Source organism: Mastigoproctus giganteus, chromosome 13 (genome assembly GCF_048544385.1).
Source record: "Mastigoproctus giganteus isolate SK-2022 chromosome 13, ASM4854438v1, whole genome shotgun sequence".
Lineage (NCBI taxonomy): Eukaryota > Metazoa > Arthropoda > Arachnida > Uropygi > Thelyphonidae > Mastigoproctus > Mastigoproctus giganteus.
This window is the reverse complement of record NC_143587.1, coordinates 4,129,344-4,136,977: the sequence shown is the minus strand read 5'-3', so window position 1 is coordinate 4,136,977 and position 7,634 is coordinate 4,129,344. Positions and strand designations below refer to the sequence as shown.

General features: G+C 36.6%; 1 protein-coding gene across 1 annotated transcript in view; it reads right to left on the bottom strand.

Moving 5' to 3' along the window:
- Window positions 1-1,957: 1,957 nt before the first annotated feature.
- Window positions 1,958-7,634, bottom strand: part of LOC150075722 (glutamate-gated chloride channel-like) — a 48,333-nt gene continuing 42,656 nt past the window's right edge. The window contains exon 9 of the mRNA XM_090387018.1: window positions 1,958-2,427. The gene's annotated coding sequence lies outside the window, so the exon portion shown is untranslated. The remainder of the gene's footprint in view (window positions 2,428-7,634) is intronic.

Here is a 7,634-nt window from a genome sequence, read left to right as displayed (position 1 = left end):
AATTATGTGACAAGTACAGGTTATGGTACCACTTCCCATGATACCCCTCCTTCCCTGGCCTGACTAAGTTAAGAGTGAAAACGCGGAGTCTAAAATCTTACTGTATAACCAAGTTTCTCACACGATGTTCTCTTTTTCAGAGCGATGAAGGTCATATTAGATTAATGGGAGTGCTTGAAACTTCGATTTGGCGTCTATTGAGTTCATTATTTTTGCAAGCGATGCAGCATGCTGTCTCTAAAAGCTCGAAGAGATCTCCATTGAGCTTTGTTTATTTTTAAAATAATCGATTTCCCGTAAAAGCAATCAATTCACTTCCGCTTATAGATTCCAGAATAAATGTCAGAACTGACATTTATCATCTCCCTCAGTTTAAGACTTATTGCTGAGATTAAGTAGCCTGCAACGATATCCAGCCTCAATCGATAACGGCGATTCAGAAATAACAAAGAGCTCCGTAGTGAAGTATACGCTCAGTTAAATACTCGTTTTTCATCTGATAAAGACAGAAAAATGATCAGTGGAACAGATAAAATAAATGAATTAGTTTTATTTATCCAACTTACGATTCTAATATTCTCTTGGAACGAGCAAGAGTCCAAGAGAAAGCGATTTGAAAACTGTTAATAAATTTATTTTAATATGTCTCGATAATTTCGAATCGTCCTTTCAATAGAGTTCATAACATCATTGATTCACAGTTGCACCTTTTTTGTAAATGATTGAAAAATTTCAAGTGTTACAGGAGAGAGAGATCGCTCACTTCCCAAAATTCATTTTCCATCTCCTTTGTCACAATTCTAATATTCTAAACGCAATTAACCTTTGTACTTTAAAAAAACATTTAAGAAGAGGAAGGTGATGGTTCTTCACCATTGGCTGAAGGTTCTTCTTATGAGATGGTCGCTTTCATTTCGTGTCTTTTGATAATAGGCCTAATATTAAGAGCAAGGTTTTAGTCTAAGTAATTTAAGAACAATATGTAAAAATAAAATAGACTTAGTAAAGTAATATAGTTAAACGGTTATGTTCTGTTTTTGTTATTGGTCATATTTCCGGTCATTTTTAGGGTCCATAGCCTAACGAAGGACCCTTATAATGTCACTCAGTTGTCTGTCTGTCCCAGCATTGTATCTCTGGAACCACTCAACCTATTGACGTGAAATGTTGCATGGGTTTGTACACCATATCGATCGTTGTTGACAAAAATTGTCTGAGAAATGGAGTGGGTAAAATGTGGAGGGGACAAAAATGTTGTCGACAACCTATAGTTTATTATGCACCGTTGGGAAGAGCTCAACGAGTAGGCTTGAAATATAATTTTAAAATATTTTTAAAATTAAAAATGGCGGCGAGACAGGAAAATGTGAGTAATGTTCGTGTCCCTCCCCCATCTCTAATGGAGCTAAACATTTAAAAATCACATCAGCTATGCGTTATTGTATGCTTATTCTATTCCGATTGTAATCTATCATTTACTTTTTGTGTTAAAATTAAAAAACAAAACAAAACACAATTTTCAATTGCATTTCGGTAGCGCGCTTCTTTGTGCTAAGTAACTCTCCTTTTGGTGACAGAAAGGTTCCTAAATAGTTAGTTAATAATTCTGTAAAGGCCAGTTATAAATTTTGCGACGAAAAGTATTTTTTAACAATTTTCAAAGCTGGAGTTGTCCCGGCAGGGAGGTATTCAGAGAGCCAATGTTGAGGCGGCGGTGGTGGGGATTCACAACAACTGGAAAGACTCAAATAGACAACGTTTTCGTCAGTTCCTCATTTTTAGCCAAGCCGGGGCATTAGAAACTTTTTTCAGTTACCATAAAGCTCTCTATTTGAGATACTACACTAAAGACCATTCGTGACTACGGACCTTCATCCCGAGTGTCCGGCACTCAGTAGTTGACCGAATTATTTTAATTGAAATCTGTAAGGTGTCAGATGAGATAAGGAAAGTTAAGGAAAAGCTACAGTTTATATTTTATTTAATTTCATACAGCTGTGTTATACAGGAATATATAAGAGGAAGGAATATCTGAAGAAAATTCTTCTGGTTGGCAACTTCTGGTATGAAGGGTTTGGGAGATCATAGAGTCACAGGATTTCCAGCTGCACTTGACCGTGGTGCGTTTTCTAACAGATGAACCAACACGTAAAAGTAATACAAAATAATATTTCTAAAAAAAAGGCGTAAAAATATTTCTGGTCGCAAAATAATGGCGCACTTTGCGTGAACGGGCTTCCGTTATCCTCAATTGAAAGCTCGTCTGCCAGAGTCGTAGTATGCCCAGTAGATGATGTTGAACAGCAGGAAGGCCACAGGAAACAGGAATCGACTGCACGTGTCCAGTCGCCGATATTGAGGTGAGAACTTCTGGAGATACTTGACGAACAGGTTGGCACTTTTGTGACTGTGGCTTGCATTGGCTTCCTTCGATAAAAGAAAATAAAACAAATTGGTATTAAATCAAAACATGATGCCAGAAACTGAAATAGGCACGCGGATTGGTGTTTGATAGCATTACACAAACCCCTTCTTTTCTCGAAGCACGGGAAAGACGAGTTTTTCTCGTATTCTCTGCACGTGTTTGTGTCTTTGCCGAGTAGTCTGTACGTAATTAAGAGAACCTCCGCCAAGAGGCTAATCTGCCGCTTCTCTCTAATTTTGAAGAGGAATTATTCGACGTGTTTACTGTACTCGGGGATGGCACACGCGCGCAGAATTTAAATTTTGGGAGATACAAATTAATCGGAGTAATTAAGAAAGGATGTCGTTCAAGATGAGCAACGAATGCATTGATTATTCCTTATAATTAAACCGATTCAATTAAGCAACGACCGTTCGGTTGGAGCCTCCGCTATATATTTTCGTAGCCTTTGAATTCTGGTAATTAGGCCGCTTAATTGGACAAGATATATGTATTTATTCATTTATTCGCGTAACTGTTAAACCCGATAACAGCGTGAATGACACGAAGGCATAAAACAGTAAAGCAATCAATCTATCTCTCGATCCATTAATTATTTTATTTCACTTAATTAATCGCCGGATGTCTTCGATTTTTATTTAAGGTTACTTCGTACGATTCGTATGATTTGAGTTCCGTATGATATTCTCTACACTTACCTTCATCATTTTACATGAGGTGGATCTCTTCGTTTCGAAGAAAGATTGCAGAAATTTTGTTTCTTTTATGCTCTGTTAACTTTTTTTAACTTGTATATTCACGTTTTAATTTATTACTTGTGAAAACGAGCTGTCTTAATATTTTTCATTACTTCGTCGTATTTTAGACAGTTTTTAATTTTATTGCAGTTGTTCAGAAGCAGTGAGCAGAGTAGGGAGAAAAAACAGGCAAATCAAGCTCATTAATTTCGCTTCCCCACCGTCTCTTTGCAGATTAAATAACACACACACACTCTTCAGCCTCGTTCAATTATCAAACGTGCCTAAAACTTTCTCTACAGACTCAAGAATTACCTGGAACTCACCATAGGATGTATTCGTTAACCAATTGATTGTATCTCAAAGAGGTGTGTAATTGTATTGCAGTCAGTTTTTATAGGGAGTAAATCCGGGCTAGGACAAGGAATCGGATCTAAAACTTCCCCCAAAATCTAACATAAGCAGTAAAATTTTCGACCCGACGTGACCTCGAGTGATACCCGATACATGTCTTTATTTATTTATTTATTATTTTTTTTTTTATTAATAACAAGATACACAACAGGTAACCACGAAGAGTGTATCTAAGATCAGATCAATAAACATAATAACAATAATATGAAATCCAACAGGACGATAAACATTGATATAGATTCAAACAATAAAAGCATATGTACAAAAGAGGATTGCATTAAGTTAACTTACCGGTAAAACAAGTAATAATTAATCCGTTAGAGAATAGAAAAATAATATAACAAATAATAAGCTACAATAATTAGATGTGAGCTAGTCACTTTGCAGTTTAAGTGAAGAGGCAAACTTGTGGATGGAGTTCATCAGTGACTGGGAGTTGTCAAAGAAGTCAATGAGAGAGTCATTTGCTGATTCTGTTCAGTGGACTGAACTTCATTAAGTCCGTGTTGGCAGAGTCAAGGCGAAACGGTGTAAGGTTCCTGACTTGTCTACAAGGAGCATTGAAGTTTATTTTACTCAGGATATCAGATGATTCGTAAATTCCAGTGATTACTTTGGCTAGAAGGGCGATGTCAGCAGTAACTCTTGTAGTGTACAGAGGCCTCAGATGAAAGTAATCACACAGCGATTCATAATACACTGAGTGATAGAATTTACATAGACATCAGGAGGAAAGAACTGGAGGGGGGGACTATGGAGTCGCAGTTGATCTTAAAACCTTTCCAGGGACCAAAGAAACATGCGCTGAAAACTTCAGACCCTTCCTTGTCAAGTAACATTCCAGTGTTCGAAACTCACATAGTTTCTACAGGCTCAGTTCGAATCGGAATTGATACCAAAACCTTCCAAAATAAATTGAAAAAATTCGGTGTTGATCTCACTCTTCGTTATTAAGTAATGCCAAAATGTGTATACATAAATGCAATTATGCAGGTAATTCGAAATTTTACAAAATCAGAAATAAATAAATACATAAAGCTTTATTGTGAAGTACAGAAGCACAGTACAATATTCCATCACGGCGACGGGCGTCAGGGGTTCTTATATAGCAGCTTGAGTAAAACAGAATAAAATACAGCATATAAATCAGAATACAAAATGCAGCATACTAAATACAACAACAGGATACAAATACAGCGTACAGATACAAAAACTGGATACAAAATAAGCATACAAATACAAGAAGAGAATACAAAAACAAAAACAAAAACGAATACAAAGTCTATGACAAGGCACCACTCATACTTCATGATGAAACAGATTCGCGCTTCCGGAGCTTTGCTGTGAAGACTAAACACTGTTTCACCATTTCAAGCGTTTAGTAAGCGAAGTGGTGGAATTGCACTGGGCGATGAGAGTCATCTATCTCCTAGTACTGCCTAGCGATACGGAGAGGTGGAATTCCTTTGTATGGTGTGAACGCCACTCTTCGACTCCTGCTTACACTGATTCACCTGGGTGGTCATTTTCAGTATATTAGGTGAAATTTTTTTGGAATTTCACTGGGGAGGGATGTACGCATGGTTACTAAGAGTCCCCCATCGCGAAGATGTCAGCAAAGGATTTAATGTCCATAGAACGACTGGACTTCACCGAAATTTAGTCCTTTGCTTGAAAGTGAGACCTGAATATCGGTTACAACAGCTTTTTAGACTCCCATGTAGCAAGCTGTAGCCTATCATATCTGCAAAGAAGTCTGTGGCAAGCTTCAGGGATCTTCTACTGGTGTGATTTTAATGAACGTGGAATGGCCTGATAAATATTTCTACAAGACTGAAATACAACATTTCACGAAAAGTCATTCACTGGAACTAGAGTTTTTACATGCGGACAGACAGACGCTTGAAAGAACACGATGAAGACAACAGGTGTTTCACCCTTTTTACGAAAGAGCATAAAAACAACATTAAACTGATGAATTATTTTATTGAAAAAAGAAATATGAGAAATGGCAAGGTGCTTAATAATTTAAACATTTTAAAAATAAATAATTTTGCAAATATTATATATGTATTTAAAATAAAGCAACCACGAAAGTCTTGAATATAATGTAGTCCTTCAATCGTGAAGTAGAAAACCCTTCTGCATGTTTGTCTATCCGACGTGTTGGACAAATATCCAGAATGATCAGTTATCGTTAAAACGAGTCTTTGATGTATTCGGACGTAACAAGAGAGCCAGCCATTGGAACGTGACAAACCTTTCCTGTGAAGCTTCATATCCAAGATGGTTTGTTTAAAAGAGGGCCGTGTACATGCAGCAAGCTACGAAACAAGTCTCTATGACGCTTTGCAGTTTAATGACGCCGACGTTTTATATCTTATTTAATGAGTTATGTCGCTGGAAAATTGCTTGCCAGTGAAAATCCGTTAATGGCAATCATGAATTATTAATGATTATTAATGGGAATTACGGGACCAGAAAGGGTCCCGTAATTCTGCGCGATACATGCATTCAGGGACGGCCCGAGATGTCTAGCATCATAGCAAAGATAGCAACTCAAGAACTGAATTTTGTTTACGTGAAAGACCGGCAAGATGCTGCTTTCATTTTCATATGTTAGTTGAAAGGTTTCTCTAAACCCCAGTTGTGGGAAAAATACAGAGTGAGCAGCTGTTTGGAAGAAAAGTAACGCTGAGAGCGAAAGAGAAAACCAAATTTTTTAGATGCAGAGGAAGCAATATTTGTAATGTGCTTGTGCCAAGAGAGATTAGAAGTGAGGGTAATCCCCAAAAGAGATATTGTGGGGGGGGGGGGTTTATTTTGTGTTTATGTATTTTATTTTATTTTCGTATATATCCCCTTTTTTATATTTATCCCCACTTGCAAATCTGACTATTACTTTACAGAAAATTCCAAGTTCTAGGGGAAAATCTCCTTGAGGTGTTTAATTCCCTTTGGATAGGCTTTTACTCAGAACAACAAAGAGACACACAAATGTTGTATAAAAAAAATCGGTTTATTGGACATTTTTACATAGATACATCAAACAAAAGAATTTTATTAAACTCATGACCAAATAGATTTAATTTCATCTTCTTATAACAGAATGTATATGAGCAAGGTATTTTGCCTATTGAGTAAACTCAAGGAGGGCTATTTCCTTTACATAAATCATAATCAAATATCCCCTCTTTTAAACTAACAAATTAATAATGTTTCTACTTCCTCACTCCTGAGTTCAATTGACTTTCAAAAAAATCTATTAACATTCTCCTTTCATTACAAAACAATTCCTACTCCAAATTGATAAAGCTTCGATACTCTTAATTTCAGTATAAATCATTACTCTGTTTTCTAACAGATTATAGCCTACAACCTTCTCTAATCTAGGTAATTATTACTATCAAATTTCTACAATTAACTACTTGCACATTCGGGGGTTACTGACATCCGTCTATCCCCTTCCAAAATTCATACTTAGTCATTCACTTATTTAACCAAATATTAACAAGTATCAATCACTTCAAAAATTTTATATCTATCCCCTTCCAAAATTTATTTATATATATTGACTTGCCCTGGGTAATATCCTTCAGTTCATACCATTCACTAACTTATTCATTACAATATAGCACTACTTATACATATGTGTTCAATCAAAAGTTCTGATAAATTGGTTATCGGGTGTCTATAGTCGGTGTGATGGTGAGAGTACTTAAGCAAACTAATCACTTACTTACATAACTTGGCAGACGTCACGGTACATCCTTCTCTAAGCGAGTAGGGGATCTTTTCTATCTGGGTCGCATCTCACAATCACTGGGGGAGTTCGACATAAGATACTGGATTCCTTGCAAACTAATCACTTACTTACATAACTTGGCAGACGTCACGGTACATCCTTCTCTAAGCGAGTAGGGGATCTTTTCTATCTGGGTCGCATCTCACAATCACTGGGGGAGTTCGACATAAGATACTGGATTCCTTCTTGGGTACCTTTTATTTCTTAAGAACGCATTATTTTCATCTGATCAGAATGGCTGTACTCTTTTTGT